Genomic DNA, 16,476 nt, shown 5'->3' on the forward strand with positions numbered 1-16,476 from the left:
TTATTTCAGTGCCTTTCTCAATATAATTGAAGCTCGAATTAACGTAGCCTGAAAACATACTTTATTCTAACTTGATAAATCTTGCACAGCTAACCAGTTTATGTTAATATTTCTTTCTTTCTTTTTTTGCAACCTTGCTCTTATGTAATTTGGTTAGCAGTGAAATCTTTTTATTTTTTTACCCAGTGACTGAAGCTGGCATCTCTGTCTGCTCGATCTCTTTATATTTTAATGTTTAAGACATTTAATGTTCAGGGCTTAGTCTGACATATCTCATCTTTTGGATAGGAGGGTGACAATCCAGTTGGGCATCCACTGATTGTCGCGCTCTGTTAATCTGCATCATTGCCTGCTGCTGTGCCAGTTTCTCCTATGGTACCTTTTCATGTCTGTGCTTTCATACTGTTTCTGGTTAGGCTTGTCTCAGGTACTGTGCTACTTTCCTCATTCCCTTTCTGTGTCGTCTCTTTTGGTCTTTCATTTCCTGCTGCATTTTTTTCCTTTATAATTCATTGCTGTTATGAAGTAGAATTGCTTTCCTGTGGTATGGGAGAAAGGTGTCCTGTGCCAAAAAGGAGAAGAGAGGGCTGGGAGTCACTTCGGGTCCTCCTAGATTAAAAGGCCTAAAGTTTTTGCAGGTTCACCATGAGGCAACTCAGGAGTTCTTTGTCTCCAGAGTGACAACTTGCTAAAATATAGTCCTAGAAATGTAGTGGCGCACTTCTCCTCAGCCTGTTCTTATTGTTCCTATATCGATAGTAATGGTTTTGTAGTTGTACCAATCTTGTCATAGGTATGTGGCATACATCTTCACAGGCAGTTTGAGTCACATGTTAGAGTATTGCTGATAGGAGGGATTTAAATTGCAGCTCAGCGGAAGGCCAGCATGGGTGGACAGTGATAGGACAAGGGAGAATGGTTTTAAACTAAGACAGGGGAGAGGTTGTATATTAGGAGGCAGTTTTTCACACAGAGGGTGGTGACGCACTGGAACAGGTTGCCCAAGGAGGCTGTGGATGCCCCATCCCTGGAGGCATTCAAGGCCAGGCTGGATGTGGCTCTGGGCAGCCCAGTCTGGTGGTTGGCAACCCTGTCCATGACAGGGGAGTTGAAACTAGGTGATATTTGAGGTCCTTTTCAACCCACGCCATTCTATTATTCCATTCTATGCTTTTGATATCCTTGATGATGTCTTGCAGGATTTTATAGAGTTCTAAGTTGACAGACTAGTGTAGATGACTGCAGAATGTGCTGTAGACCTACTTCCACCTGGAAACTGGGAAAACCTGACATCTGATTGGACAAGGAGTGGAACAGACAGAAAGAGTGAAGGCTTATTGTGCATGCTGTAGCACCCCAGAGAGTTTCCATTACTACTTTTGATGCAGTGCAGTGTACTAGCATGGGGTACAAAGCGATAGCATCCAGTCTTATGCACTGTGGGATTTGTCTTTTTCATTTTCTATGTAATCAAAAGGTGCAGAATTGATTCTATTTGTTCTCTTATCTCAGTGTAAACTCAAGCACTAGAGGAGTAACAGTGTGTTACGGTGCAAAAAGGACTTGAAAAACTGCTGGATATTATTATTATTATTATTATTTTGTAATTAAAAATGGAATTGGAAATAGCAACACTTTTTCTGTTTGTTGTACTGATGCTTCTCCATTTTTTGATCAATATCAGGTTACGAGAAATAAGCAGCTAAGGGATGTCCATGGCTCAGGAGATCAGTAAGTGGCTTTAGAGCCTTTCACCTTCAGATTGCCAGTTGGCCTCTAGCCCAGGCAGGCAATGACCAGAAGTCACTGGATATGCACTTCCAGGCTGAGTCTATCGCCGGTCATCTGTGAGTGATTGGCCGTAATCAAAACCCTTGGTGTTTTCTTTAGGGAAACCAAAACCAAATTAAGGCCTTTCTTACAGAAGCTGTCCCCCAAGAAACAGAGTGAAGGTGATTAAGAGTGATGTGGGAAGCTGGATGAGGCCTTCTGCGATCCCCAGGCTCTCTGGATGTCAAGATCTTGGTCAAGAGAGTTGGTCAGCTGAGTGCCTTTTATTAGTAACACTGGTACATTTAAAAAATGTGCAGAAATGGTCCTTGGTTCAGAGCAATTAGAAAATGTTCCATATCAGGCTCCTCTAAGCTGATGACTCTTTCGTTGTGTCCTTACTTTATAACATGCTCAAAAGCTTCAAGGAAAGAAAGTTGTAAATACTCTAATTGAAAAGTGTATCGTGTGCAGCTGGGTAGAGTATACAGAATTTTAATGAACAGACATTTTAAAGATGTCTGGATTGTTACTTTTCACTTTAAGATATGGTTTCTGAAATGTAAGTTTAGATGTGCCCATGTTTATTCTCTTCTGAAGCACTTTCCAAAACGCTTGTGAAATGGAATGGTTGTGCAGGACAAGAAAAAAAACAACCATGTTTTATTCAGTTTAAAGAAGTGTTTGTCACACACTATTTCAGGCATTTGTACTTAGTTGTACCTACAGTGCCAGAAAGGGAAAACATTATTTTTGCTCACAAGAAAAAAGGAAGCAATTCATATAGTGTTTTCTACAGAGTGTTCTTGTGGGTTTTTTTATGTGGCAGAGATTCCTTAGCTGATGAAGATGATAGGTTTCATATAGTGAAAGGGAGCCCTCTGTCCATGTTAGCAAGTAGATAGTGGCGGTACTTCACAAAGACTACACTCGTGATCTTTCATTTTCAATAACATTTTAAAGACAATGGGAACAAATCGCTCAAGACAACTGCGGGCAGGATCAAACCATGCTGCATGGATCAGGATTTTAAAGATAGGAAGGTTTTTTCACCTTGAAAGGATTGAGCATTCCAGTTCTTATGGAGACTACCAGACTAGTTCTGTTATACAAGTTGAACATCCCAGATAGTCTGTAAGCTGCTTCATTGTTATTTGGAACTTGTGCTTTCATCCAGTGTGAAAGATGGACAGGAAGGACCAGCCTGGAATCTAGATTTGTAAAGATCAGAAACTGTGCTGGTTGTGCTGGTGAAGCAGACTTTAAGACTTCAGTGTTTGGAATTTTCCTCTGCAGGTGGAGGGCGGAGGGAAATGTCCTAATGATGCCCCTGAAATACAGAATAAAAATAGCTGCATGATGAGGACAAGGAACTGTGGATTTTTCTTCATAATGTTAATGATAATGCTGTATTGAAGTATAATTTCATTTCTGCCATTTAAAAGCCTATTAAGGTGCTATCATGGTAAATAGGTTATTAACATGGACGATGAATGTCACTAGTATCATTGAAAATTCTTTTAATTCCCTTAGTATCTCTTAAATGCTCATCATAATGTCCCGACCCTAAGTTTTCCATCAAGGGAATCTTACCATATACTTACAGAAAATAAGTCAAACTTCATTTTCTTCTCCTTGCGACTATTTCCCAAGAATAGTGAATTAATAAACACGTTACTGCAGTATGCAGAGATCTGTCTGCCAAATGATTTATTTCACTTTGCTACTTTTGGAATAAAATCAGTTTTCTTTATGAACAGTTAAACTGCTGTCAAAATGGCATCTAGAAATTCTTGTTCTTAATTAAGCTGGCAGTCATGTTTCTAATATAAAGGTATCAGAGAAAATCTTGAACGTACCTATTAGATTTACATGCATGCACATCAGTGGTAATTCTACCTAAGTTTATGGAGTTTAACCATCAATGAAAGCAGGTCCAAAACAACAGACTGAAAATAAATAAATAAATAAATAAATAGTTTGACTTCTTAGTCTTGTTTTTAAGATATTTTAGAATCATTTCTACTTTTCTATGCAGAGAGAAGTCAGTGCAAAGCTATAGAAATAAGCAAAATTGTGCTTGTATAATCTTTCCGGATCTTAAAGTTCTCTGAATACAAGGGCTTTTAATTTGATTGCTCATTGTGGCTGTGTTCTTAGCAGTGTTGTAGCTGTTTAACAGGACACATCAGGGGCGTAGGACAACTGCAGAATGACAGAACAGAGCACAAGGTAGTGCTGCAGAAGTGAAATTTGATTTATACTATCCTGACCTTTTTTGAAATGCACCATCTTTAAAGGACACAAAGAGTTCTCATCTAAGTGACGGGTATCTTCAATATCCTGTGTCCCTTTTCAGCTTGCTCAATCATTTTTTAACATATATAGCAAGAGCGAAAAGCCTTACCCACAAAATTGCACAAAATCATAGTACTGTTGTGGGTAAAGAATCAGAAGGTCAAGGATCTTCTGTTGACTTGTTAAGTGATTATGTCCAGGTCATTTAGGATGAGGTCTCGTGAGGTGTTTTGAGTGTTGTGATACTCTGTACCTAATGGAGTTGGTCTCCTGGAGCTCTAGAAGTCAGTTTAGTTATATAAAGGGTGGGCAGTTCGGGTTGTAGGTGTTCTTTTAATAGATCGAGTATGATGGAGCACCAAAGAGATAAATGATTCTTTTTGGACTGTCCAATAGCAGCACACAGGCACATAGAATGGGCCTTACTGTCTTTGTGGAGTATGTTATATTTCTCTTGACTTTATCATCTGAAGACTGGGATTAAGAATACTTCTTTCTTCTTGTGTATTTAGGCTGTAACCTCCTTGAAGTTGCTTATGGAGTGCTCAGGAAGTAAGAGCTGTAGTCGCATGTAGGACATCTCTTTGAACTGTGCTGTCACAGTAGTAAAGACAGTAAATGCTGCCTGTGGTATCTGGATTTTCTTCAACTGCTTTTATCAAGACATATGTGTTATTTACTTTGTATGATCTGATGGAACAGATGGGAAGGTAATGTCTGGGCTCACATGAGAGTCATTTTGCATTTTCTTGAGAGCTACCACAAGTAACTGAGTTGCACTGTTACCTGCATGTGCTTAAGGTCCTGTGTCTTGGGAAAATATCTCAATGACAGGCCTTTGCAATAAGCTGCCTTTTCAGACACACTATTGAAGTGATGACTGTGACATGATCTGACTTAGTTTTGCCACTCTGTGTATTGCTCTTGGCTCCCCTTTCCATTAGCCAAGTATGCAGTTTAGCCAGCTATAATGCTTTCAAAAACTCAGCTCAGCACAGAATGCTCCATGGCACTGCTGGCTCTGTACTTGAAAACCCCAAAGCTGTGAATTTGATAATAAATTTCACTGCTCTTCCACCTTTATTCGATCTGTGTCAAATATTCCTGAATTTGCTCACTCCTGCAACTTGACAGTGACGGTGGAGAAGGCAAATAGTTCTTACTTTTCTTTTGAATTTTTAGTATTTGAAGGAAATTTGCCAAGTGAAGCTTAATGCCTGGCTCCAGCCCCGCTCACACTGGAAGGAATGTTAGTTCTGGTCAAAGACATGGCAACCAATGCCCAGCGTTCTAAAAAAAAGATGCTTAAAAATACAGATCGTGGGTTTGGTTTTCTTTGGTTCTACTTCTAAGCCATATTTTTACACAGCCACAAGAGTAAAACATTACTTTTTAAACCTGTGAAATCTGTATGCTCATGTCAGAATCTGGGGGAAAAACAAACAAGTCTGCTAAATATGGAAAGGCAAGCCAGCAACACAGAAAGACGTTTTCTTCTTGGTTAAAGATTTGAAACAGTTTAGTCCTTGTGCTGCTGAAGCGTTCCTGGATCCTTTTGCTTCTTAGAAGCAAAGCTGAGTTCCCCGTGAAAGTAAGAGGCTAAAGAACAATGCCCAGCCCATATATGTGCAGCTGCGTGTGTGTTCTGCAAGCTGTGTTTTATGATGAGTCCTGCATTTGAAGTTGTCACTCAGGGCTATGACTGTAACAAAGAGGACAAGGACTGTGTTGCCAAGAGGACTAAGCAGGCCCTTTATGGCTTCGTGGTTAAAAGGATAAGGCAGCAGCTCTAGATGGACAGTTAGTGCAATTATGTGATGAATTTCTTGCATGCGGTGGGCTCTCTCATTTGGAATGACTGGTGTCTTCTTCTCAGAAGATTATTTCGCTTTTTTTATTCTTCCTGTTGTGTCCCCATCTTCACAGAAACAAAAGAACTGAGATTCCCTGGGTTGAATCTACCTGTTTGGGGGTTTTCTTTTTTCCTTTATTGAAGAGAGCTAAAACAACAAAATACAAAAAGGGATCATCTTACCTCCCTAGTGACATAGGTTTATTTAGCTGCTGAGTAGAGGAGATTGAAATTGTCTTCTTTATTTCTCAAAGACAGGATGCAGAGGAGCTACTGCTCAAGTCTTGCTGCGCTAGATTAGATTATGCCCAGGTAATAAGTGACTGACACTGCTCTCTTCACTCTGATTTTTGTAATTCTTCTGAACAGTTCTGGTCTCTCTGCATTCCAGAACTCCAGAGTGTAATAACCATATAAAGTTGTACGTGCAATTTTCAGTTTACCAGATGGCGTACTTGTAAAAGGTTGCCTCAAGCAAAAGAAGTTATCTTCCGACTGGCAAAGGAATACTCTGATACCCACATACAGTATTATGTTTTGTAACTAGGTTCATTAAATTTGGAAAGGGAAAACTTCGAGTTCTAATGACCATACTTAATTTTTAAAAAGCTTGTATTAATAGAACAAATAGAATATGCGTGTTTATATATATGCCTTCTGTCAAGAAAAACACCAAAAGACTGAAGACAAACTGTTGTTCCACAACTTTTTTCCTGAATGTAAATCACAGAATGATTCAACCCCGTTTTTCCAGCCACTCTTGACTTAACTGGATTAACTTCTTGAAGAATGGAAAACGAGAAGAAAAGAATGCTGGAAGAATTAGCACTTCAGGGTCTCCTTTCATTCATCAAAGAGATGTGTTTTCAAGCTTAGTGTAGTCTCACCCGTGCTGCCATCAGCAAAATCATTACATTAAGAGTTTCCCAGAGTTAGTAGAGAATTAATGGAGACGTGCTCTGAAACTCCAAAGACAATCACGAAGATGTCAAAGATCTCCTTTGATCTTCTGTTTGTTTTCCTTAATTCCTCTGATAAAGGCACAAATTCTTCACAATAACCAGAACAAGGCATGGTTTTCTGAAGCAACATTCTGCCAGCAAGAGTTCTTGCCAGCATAAACCCCTTAAATTTAAGGAGTACAGCAAAAATGTTGCACTGACACCAAAGAATGAAGTTGAGTCTCTAGATAGAATTGAACTTGTGTTGTTATTTCACCTACTTGAATTTCCTCTTCCTATTCCTTCGTTTCTATGTTTACCTAGAGAACATAGGGTTTTCTCCTTATTTAATCTGTAGGATTTTGATCTGAGTCGAAGCCACAATTCCATACTTTAAGGAAAGAAAAGTCTGTCACAGTGTGCTAGCATGCTTAGGGGATGCCTCTTTGTTCCAGTCCAAGTTGTGATGATTTTAAGAGCTGGTAAGCATACTTTAAGCCAAATTGTTGAAGGCATTTTGGGATGGATGGATGTAATGCTACTTTTGTGGGGAAAAAAAGCTCCACTGGTGCACGGTAACCAGGGACCTCTTTCTCAAGCTTTGTGCTGGAAGAAGACAGCTTCTATTTTTGAATATTTCATGCTTGTCACAGCCGGTGTCAAATTCTGTCTTTCTTCTTTGTATCCACCTCACATTTTCTATGTTGACTATATATGTGTATTATGAAGAAAGAAGTTACATTCCAGGTTTTGAGTTTCAAAAAGGTGTGAAAAATTTGACTGAAGAACCATCACAAATCTGTCTAGGGCCATGTTTTGATTTTCTATCATTGCTGGCTCAGTCTGCTTATATAGTGAGCACCCTGCAAAATCCCAGCTGATTAAATTAGATATTACAGATATCAGGAATATTACAGGTTAGGTTTATTTAGGAAGGAATAAATATGGCCATCCAGCTCCATGTGAAGAATTGTTTTCTTAGGGAAATGCAACAGTTTGATTTGTCTGAAATGCACATAAAGTCTTTGTGAGAAATAATTAGATAGTTCCAAGAGGAATAGAAAAAACTATATTGGAATGCCTGTTTATTGTCCATAGAGTGATGCATAACAATCTCACAGCATCTTGGGTTGCATTAGTAGTGTGGTCAACCAGGCTAAGGGATGTGATCCTTCCCCCCTTCTCAGCTCGGAGAAGAGGCATATGGAGGGCTGTGAATATTTATGGTTATGCTTATTACATATATATATGCTTATTACATTATATTACAAAACAGTTTTCCTCTTGATTCTGCTTTGGATGGTTTTCTTTGGGCAGTTTGCTTCACACATCGTAGATGGATCTGCTGTACTAATTCTCAACCATTGCCCATGGTTTGCAGATCTGGTATTTATTCTTTACTATTTCCCTCCCCCTCCTCCCCCCCCCACTTTTACTGCCTGTTACATAATTCTTGTTCAGGCTAGATTTAGTACTTACTTTCCAATAATGAATCACTACATGAAGTGGGACAATATTATTTGTTACTTGGCATTTTAATGTCCTTTTAAGTTCAAAAATAAAACGGCACAAGGAAAATCAGCCTATAACAGCTAGCTATTGGCTCTGCTCTTTGTGCAGAAACATAGTTCTGTGGATTAAGGCCATGAGGCTAAATGTATATTTAAAGAATGTATCCTCTTGTATTTTTTCCTACTAAAAAAAGGCTTTGAATTCTCAACAAAGGATTTTATTTTTCATGTTACTCTCTTTCACAGCCTCTGTTCAGCACGGCCTTAAGTTTCAGATTATCTAAAGAGCTGGTCATCTTTACCCTCTTAGCAATTGTTTATATTGAAAGCTTGTGGTGTATGTACTTGATAAGTATAATCGTGTTCATACTGTCTACCTAAAATCACATTGTTGGATGACTCACTCATATGAGTGACCACTGGTTCATTATACTTTTGCCCTCTTGCATTTGTTGTCACATTTATTATATGGTAAATGCTTCAAAAACAGCGAACTGTAATTAATGAGTTAATAATAAAAGCAAAGGTACTGGACTTTATACTTGGCAGGGAGGACATGCTAGTTTTAAGCTCTGTGCTCTTTCACTGCCAAGAACAGAACATAGATGCTGTCTGTTTCACTGTTAAGAGCATATTTAATTAAGACAAAATGTATAATTATACTTTTCAGTGTAACATAGTTCCTTCCCAGATGAATCAGAATTTAATGTGATGGTCTCCTTAGGTGTTTGCTGAATATTCTATTCTCCTCCTGTGTTACTTATTCATGCACTTTCAGAAGCTTAATTGCACGCAGTGACACATGCAGAGATGATGCAAGCACATTGTAACACAATCAGAAGTTTTGCTCATGGATATTCCATATTAAATATTAAAAGGGCAAACGTGATGATTACTTACCTTAGTTGCTTTTTTTCTCCAGAAGTATATTCTTTATCAGAACAAGGCAGTGTCTGAAACTTCAGTGTATCTCTTACAGGCTGGGGGAAAAGAACCCTTCAAATGTGTGATTCTTGGGATCCACAAAAGACTATTTGCAAACACAGTTCTTTCTTGGCTAATAGCTTCACCTTCCTCTGCGACCAGAGGCGCTCTGGGACAATAAAGGTACGGTGTAGCAGGAGATTGTGTGAGCTGATGCTCATGAGTGCGTAGCCCTTTGTTCTCCTTTCCCAAAATATCTGGTCTAAACAGTGAGACCAGAGGCAGAAACTGACTACATTGTTTTACAGAATCACAGAATTGTAGAGATTGAAAGGGACCTCAAGAGATCATCGAGTCCAACCCACTGCTAAAGCAGGTTCTCTAGGGTAGGGTGCATAGGTAAGTCTTGAATATCTCCATAGAAGGACACTCCAGAAACTCTCTGGGCACCCTGTTCCAGTGCTCTGTCACTCTCACAGGAAATAAATTCTTCCACATGTCCAGAATGAACATCCTGTGTTCCCGTTGGTGTCCATTGCCCCTTGTTCTATTGCTGCACAGCACTGAAAAGAGACTGCATCCATCAACTTAACTCCTGCACATTTAGATATTTGTAAACAGTGATGAGATTCCCCTCTTAGCATTCTCTTCTTCACAATGAAGAGTCCTAGGTCTCTCCTCAGCCTTTCCTCATAAAGGTGGTGCTTCAGTCCCCTTATTCTTGTGGCTCTCCAGCTGGACTTTCTGTGGAAATTCCCTCTTTATCTTGAACTGGGAGACCCAGAATTGTGGGCATGGCCTCATGAGGACAGACATTACCTCCCTCAGTGTGCTGGTCACACTTTTTTTAATGCGCTGCAGGAGGCCTTTGGTCTGCTCTACCACAGGAAAAGCCTGTTGGCTAATGACCAGCCTGTTGTTCACCAGGGCACACAGGTCCTTCTCTACTGAGCTGTTTTCCAGAAGGTCTGCCCCTAACCTGCACTGATGCATGCACCTATCCCTCCCACAAGTGCAGTTCAACCCACCTCTTGCGCACTGGCTGAACCTCAGCACCTGCCTTTCTCACCAAAACAAGGGCTCGTCCGGGATTTGAACCCGGGACCTCTCGCACCCTAAGCGAGAATCATACCCCTAGACCAACGAGCCAGCTTCTAACAACACCAACATCAACTCATTCTCTCCAACTCACGACTCACAAACCACACCACAAAACCCAAATTACACGGCTCACAACCAGACAGACGCTCCTTCAACTCCAATAAGCCTGGCACTCTGCAACACACAAAAATGCTCCTCTCACACCACAGACTCATACCTTACCTCACCACTCAGCACTGCACAAATTCAGACGCTCAACCATCCCAGACCGCTTAAAAGAAAATTCATATCACTCCCCTCAACTGCGCCTTCAGGGGACGCCTTCCAGAACTTCTCACTAAAATGTGCCTGTCCGCACTTCACATGCCATCAAGGAAAACAACATCGCACAAACCTGTGACAACTAACTCCGTACATTGAGATGGATGATTTAGCACAATTCTTCCTCTTCTCTCAACCCATTTCAAGTCATATGGAAATCAAGATCAGCACGGAGAGACGCCCACGGAGATGACCAGAGGCCTGCAACACCTCCCCTGCAATGACAGCCTGAGAGAGATGGGGCTCTTCAGCCCGGACAAGGGAAGGCTCTAGGAGCACCTCACAGTGGCCTCCCAGTACCTGAACATGGCCAACAGGAAAGCTGGGGAGGGACTTTTTATGATGGCATGTAGAGACAGGATGAGGAGAAATGGCTTTAAACTGGAAGATGGTAGACTTTGACTAGATATTAGGAAGAAGTTCTTTTCTGTGAGGGTAGTGAGACACTGGAACAGGTTGCCCACAGAGGTTATGAATGCCCCCTTCCTGGAAGCATTCCAGGCCAGGCTGGATGGGCTTCTGGGCAGCCTGGTCTAGAGGGAGGTGTCCCTGTATACAGCAGGGTGTTGGAACTACGTGATCTTGAAGGTTCCTTCCAACCCAAACCTTTCTGTGATTCTGTGAATATCTTTATTATCAAACCTGCTGTGATCTGACACAGCAAATATTCAGAACCCGGTGAAGATCTGGGGTTTCACCAGCGTGTATCTTATTCCTGCGAGTTTATCCCATTGAGATCTTTTTTCTATTTGTATATATTTTGTTTTCACAGCCCCTTTTCAGACAAAGATCACATAAGGAGTAATAAACAGTCATACATGCTTCTTTCATTTCCAACAGAAAAAAAGAATGGAATAGCATACGTATTGTGTCCTTTGTGCAGTGATAATCTTGGGTGGTAAAGAGAAAAAGAAGTTAATGAACAACTAACTGTTGCAGTGAAATAATGGCAGCCAGCTGCATTGGACATTATTGGATGCCCATCACTAGAACCATCTAGCTCTTGCTGCTCTTGGTTTGATAGTATTGATAATTGAAAGATCAGAGGGCCATACTTTTCGATTCCTGGTGTGGCCCCATGAAGATTCTATTCTTCTTTCAGAGGAGCCAGATACTAAAACTTCCTTTGAAAGCAATTTGAACAAGAGGTGTTTATATTTTCTGAAATCTCTTGTAATACATTTTGAAAAGCATACTGCTAATCTATATGCATGTTTGCAGGAATATTATATAATGGAGTGATGGAGAAAGGTTTGTGTATATTTGTAAATTGCAGTGGCCTTGGCAGCTGCCGTGCTGCATCATCAAAAAGAAAGAAGTTGACAATCCATCTCTAATTTCGGTATGGTATCTGATTTACAAAGAGCCGCTCAAAATGAGAAGTGTTGATGTATGGCTCTCGTGGTTCCACTGTGTGCTGCTTCCAGCCAGCACCTCTCTCCAGTCAGATTGTTTTCTTCTGAGGTGAATCCTAAGGGAGAAGGTGCAGGAGTCAGCAGGCAGCCGGGTGGTGATGAGGCGGAAAGGTGTCCAGGGCATGGAAACGATGTCTGTAGGGATGTGTTTTCTCTGTGAGAGATAGATGCAGTGATGGAAAAAGAGAGATTTTTAGCTGTATGTCGCTAGGGTAGAAAATATGATCTTATTGAGGAGCCACAGACTGAGAACTTCTGTGGGATCCGCAGCCATAGCAGATGTTGGGTGCTTTGATGTTGGTGCTCTGTGTTGTAGGAGTGTGCCTCCCTAAGCACTGAGGGAGAAATGCTGGCACTACTCTTGCTTTGTAGTAGCCATGTTTTACACCCTGAAAGCCTGTGGCACCGTCCAGTGTTACATTCTGTTAGGCCACCAGGAGGAGAGGGAAGCTGCTTGTTGTTCCTGTCTTGGCACTATACTGCAGGCTGCTCTTCCACTGTTGTGCTCTACTTGTCCTGCACTGTTGTCTTCTGTGATATCTCTGCTAAGCTCTACTCTCAAGTGAAAATCCTGTGTTCCATCTGCACGCTTAGCCCTCACTTATAGCCATCTGGGCTTAAAAGGAGCTTTTTCTTGGTAACCCTGAAAATACTAATTCAGAAGCATGGAGCATGTTTGTGAGATATATACATCTCTATCTGTATGTAAATACACAAATGCACATTGCTTTGTAGATGCAATCATGCTTGCAATACTCAGCTCCATTAAGCATAGCAGAGAGATGTTTTCTTAACAACAGAGCCAGAGTTTAGGAGAACTGTGTTTCTGTGGAGAGGTTTGTTCAGTCCCTCTTGTGCTGGTGATCTGCCCTTCAGTTTGCAGTACTGGCTCCAGATTCAGCATTGAAATGTTGGTGACAAAGTGCTCCTACCTACGAAAATGCGTTTGTTAATATGACATGAATTAACATTAATACTTTACAGATGTGGCAGAGAGTATCTTGACTTTCTTACAGGTGCCCTTAGGAATGAAGCGACAACCACCAAGGCACATCTACTTAACTCTGACTGTTTACACCATAAAAAGAAATCGACTCTTCTAATTATATTCAGAACTGTAGAAAGCTGTTGCTGCTTTGGATTATTTGATCTCTCTGGGGAAACTTCCTTCAAACATAACAGCCTACATTTCTACTTTGTTAATTATAAAGCTGTGAACAAGAAAATGTGAGACAATCTCTACTATTCTTAGTGTAATAGTAACTTACCAAAATATTACTGCCTTTATGAGTCCCAGTGGAAGATCTTTCCTTGTGGAAAGAAAAAACCCATTAAATAAATGAGAAAATATATTCCAAATGTATTAAGCAAATAATCAACATACATTTATCATCATGGTCTTTCCTAAATCCATGCACATAGGGTTTTGTTTTCTGCAGAATGGCTCGTGATTTCTTTTTCTACATACCCCACCCAGAGCAGATGTTTAATCTTTTGAAACATTACCTTGTTGCAAGGAAGGACAGATTAAATATTATTCTTTTCTGCTGATTCAGAAGATCAGCTGGGAGTCATGTTGAGTAATACTTTGTTTATGGCCGCTATTGAGGCCTTTCATAAAGATGAAAATTCTTCTTTTGCCTTCTTATTGGAATGTTTTTGAGAGTTCTTAAATAAAGTTGTTATCGGCCTTTTATTGCTTAAAGGATCATTTCTGAAAGATGGATATCTTAACGTGTCAGACAAAATGCATGGAGGGGTGTGAATGCTTTGTGTTGTCCATCTGGAAAATCCAAAACAGGTGAACGTCCTTGAAAAAGTTTTGAGGCTTTCTCCAACAGTGTTTTACATTCTTGTTTTCTGCATCACCGTTAATTATTTTCAGATGGTTTTCCTATTGTGTTTGTTACAATCCAGAGCAGTGGCAATAGCAAATTACTGACCTGTGTCACTATCTGTAAGAGATACAACTCAGCGAGGTCCAGTCCTGGGCACATGTCTCTAGGTGGCCCTGTCTGAGGAGGGGGCTGGACCAAATGATCTCCAGATTTCCTTCTGCAGTTCTGTGTGTTGCACAGAGGTTCTTAGGAGAATTCTATCTCAGCGCTTTGATGTCTGTGCGTTTCACTGTGATCCGTTCTGCTACTATGCATGATGATTGAACGGTTGTGGTCCAGTTCCTTCAAGTATCATCAGCGTCAGTGATTGCCAGCCACTTGCTGCTTTCAATTGCAAGACTGTGGCTGAGGTGGTGACCTAAAGTAGACATCATTGAGGTTTTGAAACCAGAGCTGCTGCAACGTGCAGCTTGTTTTTTGCTGTGTCTGTATCTCTCCAGTGTGCAGCTGTTAGATGGCACTTCATTGAACATTGAAATTAAATCTCACGACATTAGAAATAGGATGACTTTGGTTGCAAAGTACCATTGGCTTTGGAAGTACCAGCCTACTACCATTTTTCTCTCAATCATTCTTGTCACCCAGTTAAGCTTTATAGTGGAAGGCTTAAGAAATAAAAGCTTGTTAGGAATGATTTTTTTGCATAGATCTTGAAGACATGTCATAGTAACAGTCCTCTGAAGTTTGTACATGCTTTCTAAGATGGTCGCTGAGCACCATGGATTTAGCTACTGTAGTTGAAATAATCAGGCCTGCCTCCTTTTTTGACAGGCACCATTTAACAGCCTGAGTGATAGCCTTGTGCCTTTATTTCATCTGAGAAACCTATGCTCAGGTGACCTTAAAAGACCACTGTAAGCTTCTAAGCTCCTGGGATATTTCTAAATCTTTATTGATTATGCTCATCAACCGTGGCAAGTATATAGAAGAGCTCCACAGTGATGTTGATGTTCGCAGTGTATTTTATTGGCTCAATCAGACAGTATCAAACCTGGTATCATTAGCACTGTTCCCACAACATACATTTATCTGTTTATTTATTTATTTATTCATTTCCCCCCCAAATTATGTCCTAATACTGTGTTCCATTTTGGCACATAGAGCAAGCAGAACAGTTTTAGAGTTTTTATGAGGCACAAAACTTTCTCTTCTCAGTGGTATCTGGGAGGAATAGGAAATATTTGTATGTCATCTCCTGGAAGTGTTTCTATAAGTAAGATTCTGTTCTGGTAGCTTTTGGGGTTGTTTTGTTTTCTTTTGTTTTTGCTATCTTCATGGCCTTTGGAAACAGAGCAGTTTAAGGGCAGAGAACAGTACTTCTCTGTACATACATACATAGTTATCTGCACAGTGCTTGAATTGTATTTGTGCAAATTAATCTGTCTTTCTTTCTTGAACTTTGTGGATTTGAGGACAGAAAGGATGGATACAGGCAGTCTTTGCAGATTCTTTTACATAGCATATTTGTGTGGCTGTGAATTTTAAGGTCCAAAATTGTAGAGGATCAGGTCTCCATTGTGATTCTGTGATAATAGGTGGCAGATTTGCTGGTTTAAGCTGGTCTAATAAAACTAAAGTAATGATGAATTTACAATGAGATTAATGGTAGGTACAGAAAATTGAAAATTTTCTTTTGGGTTATTGAGAGAAGTGGGAGCATTCTGCAATCTTGGTAAGTGAGTGTATTTCAAACAAGTCTCAAGATACGTCTGCCACAAGTGGACTAACTATGTCAGAGCTGGCTAATGCATTCACCTTGACTAGAAAGAATTGGGTAAGTTATTATTCCTGGAGCTTCTTGTTGGCCTGACTGGGCTGGAACTTGCCTATGGCTGAGATGAGTCGAGAAGCAGCCTTCATGGGTTGCATGGACATCATTGCCGTTACTCTGGTTGCAAAAGTGAGACAGGATAGGGTTATTTTGCTTAACTAAAAGACTTGTCTAAGCATATGGTTAAGTAACTGATTAAAGCAAAGAGTGTACAATATGAGTAGCAGTTTGACTGAACTTACTTCCTTGCTGTGCTGCCATTAGATGAGTATCAGCTGCACATAACAGCATGATGACTGTGCACTCCAGGTATTGGGGTGACAGATTAACAAAGCACATTTGTTGATCTAAACCTTCTTCCCATGTTGAGGAGGGATTGGAATTGGCCTGAGAGTCTGCTTTTCTTTGGTTTCTTTTTGTGTTTGCAATGCATGAATTTTCTTTTCCGAAGCCAATCACGTGGCTTCTAATAAAACATACAACTTGCTTTGCCTGGCCCAACTCTCTGTTGTGTTGTTTTTTTTTAATGAAATCCTAATTAAGGTGAATTTTATCTGAAATTTTGTTGCAGAGCTCAAGCAGTTGTGTGTTCAATGAATGTGAGCAAACCCATGGAAACACAAAACTTCTAATACTTACACTTTGAGCTAGGAATAACTGTGGTGAAACCAATC

At 40.3% G+C, this 16,476-nt stretch overlaps 1 protein-coding gene and 1 non-coding gene across 5 annotated transcripts in view; one reads left to right on the forward strand and one right to left on the reverse strand.

The window, feature by feature from the left end:
- FARS2 (phenylalanyl-tRNA synthetase 2, mitochondrial) overlaps window positions 1-16,476 on the forward strand; it is a 239,858-nt gene that overhangs the window by 110,966 nt on the left and 112,416 nt on the right. The gene's annotated exons all lie outside the window — the stretch shown is intronic.
- On the reverse strand, window positions 10,374-10,445 carry TRNAP-AGG (transfer RNA proline (anticodon AGG)). The gene has a single exon. It is a non-coding gene; the product is annotated as a tRNA-Pro (tRNA).

The sequence above is a fragment of the Excalfactoria chinensis genome, chromosome 2 (assembly GCF_039878825.1).
Source record: "Excalfactoria chinensis isolate bCotChi1 chromosome 2, bCotChi1.hap2, whole genome shotgun sequence".
NCBI classification, from domain to species: domain Eukaryota; kingdom Metazoa; phylum Chordata; class Aves; order Galliformes; family Phasianidae; genus Excalfactoria; species Excalfactoria chinensis.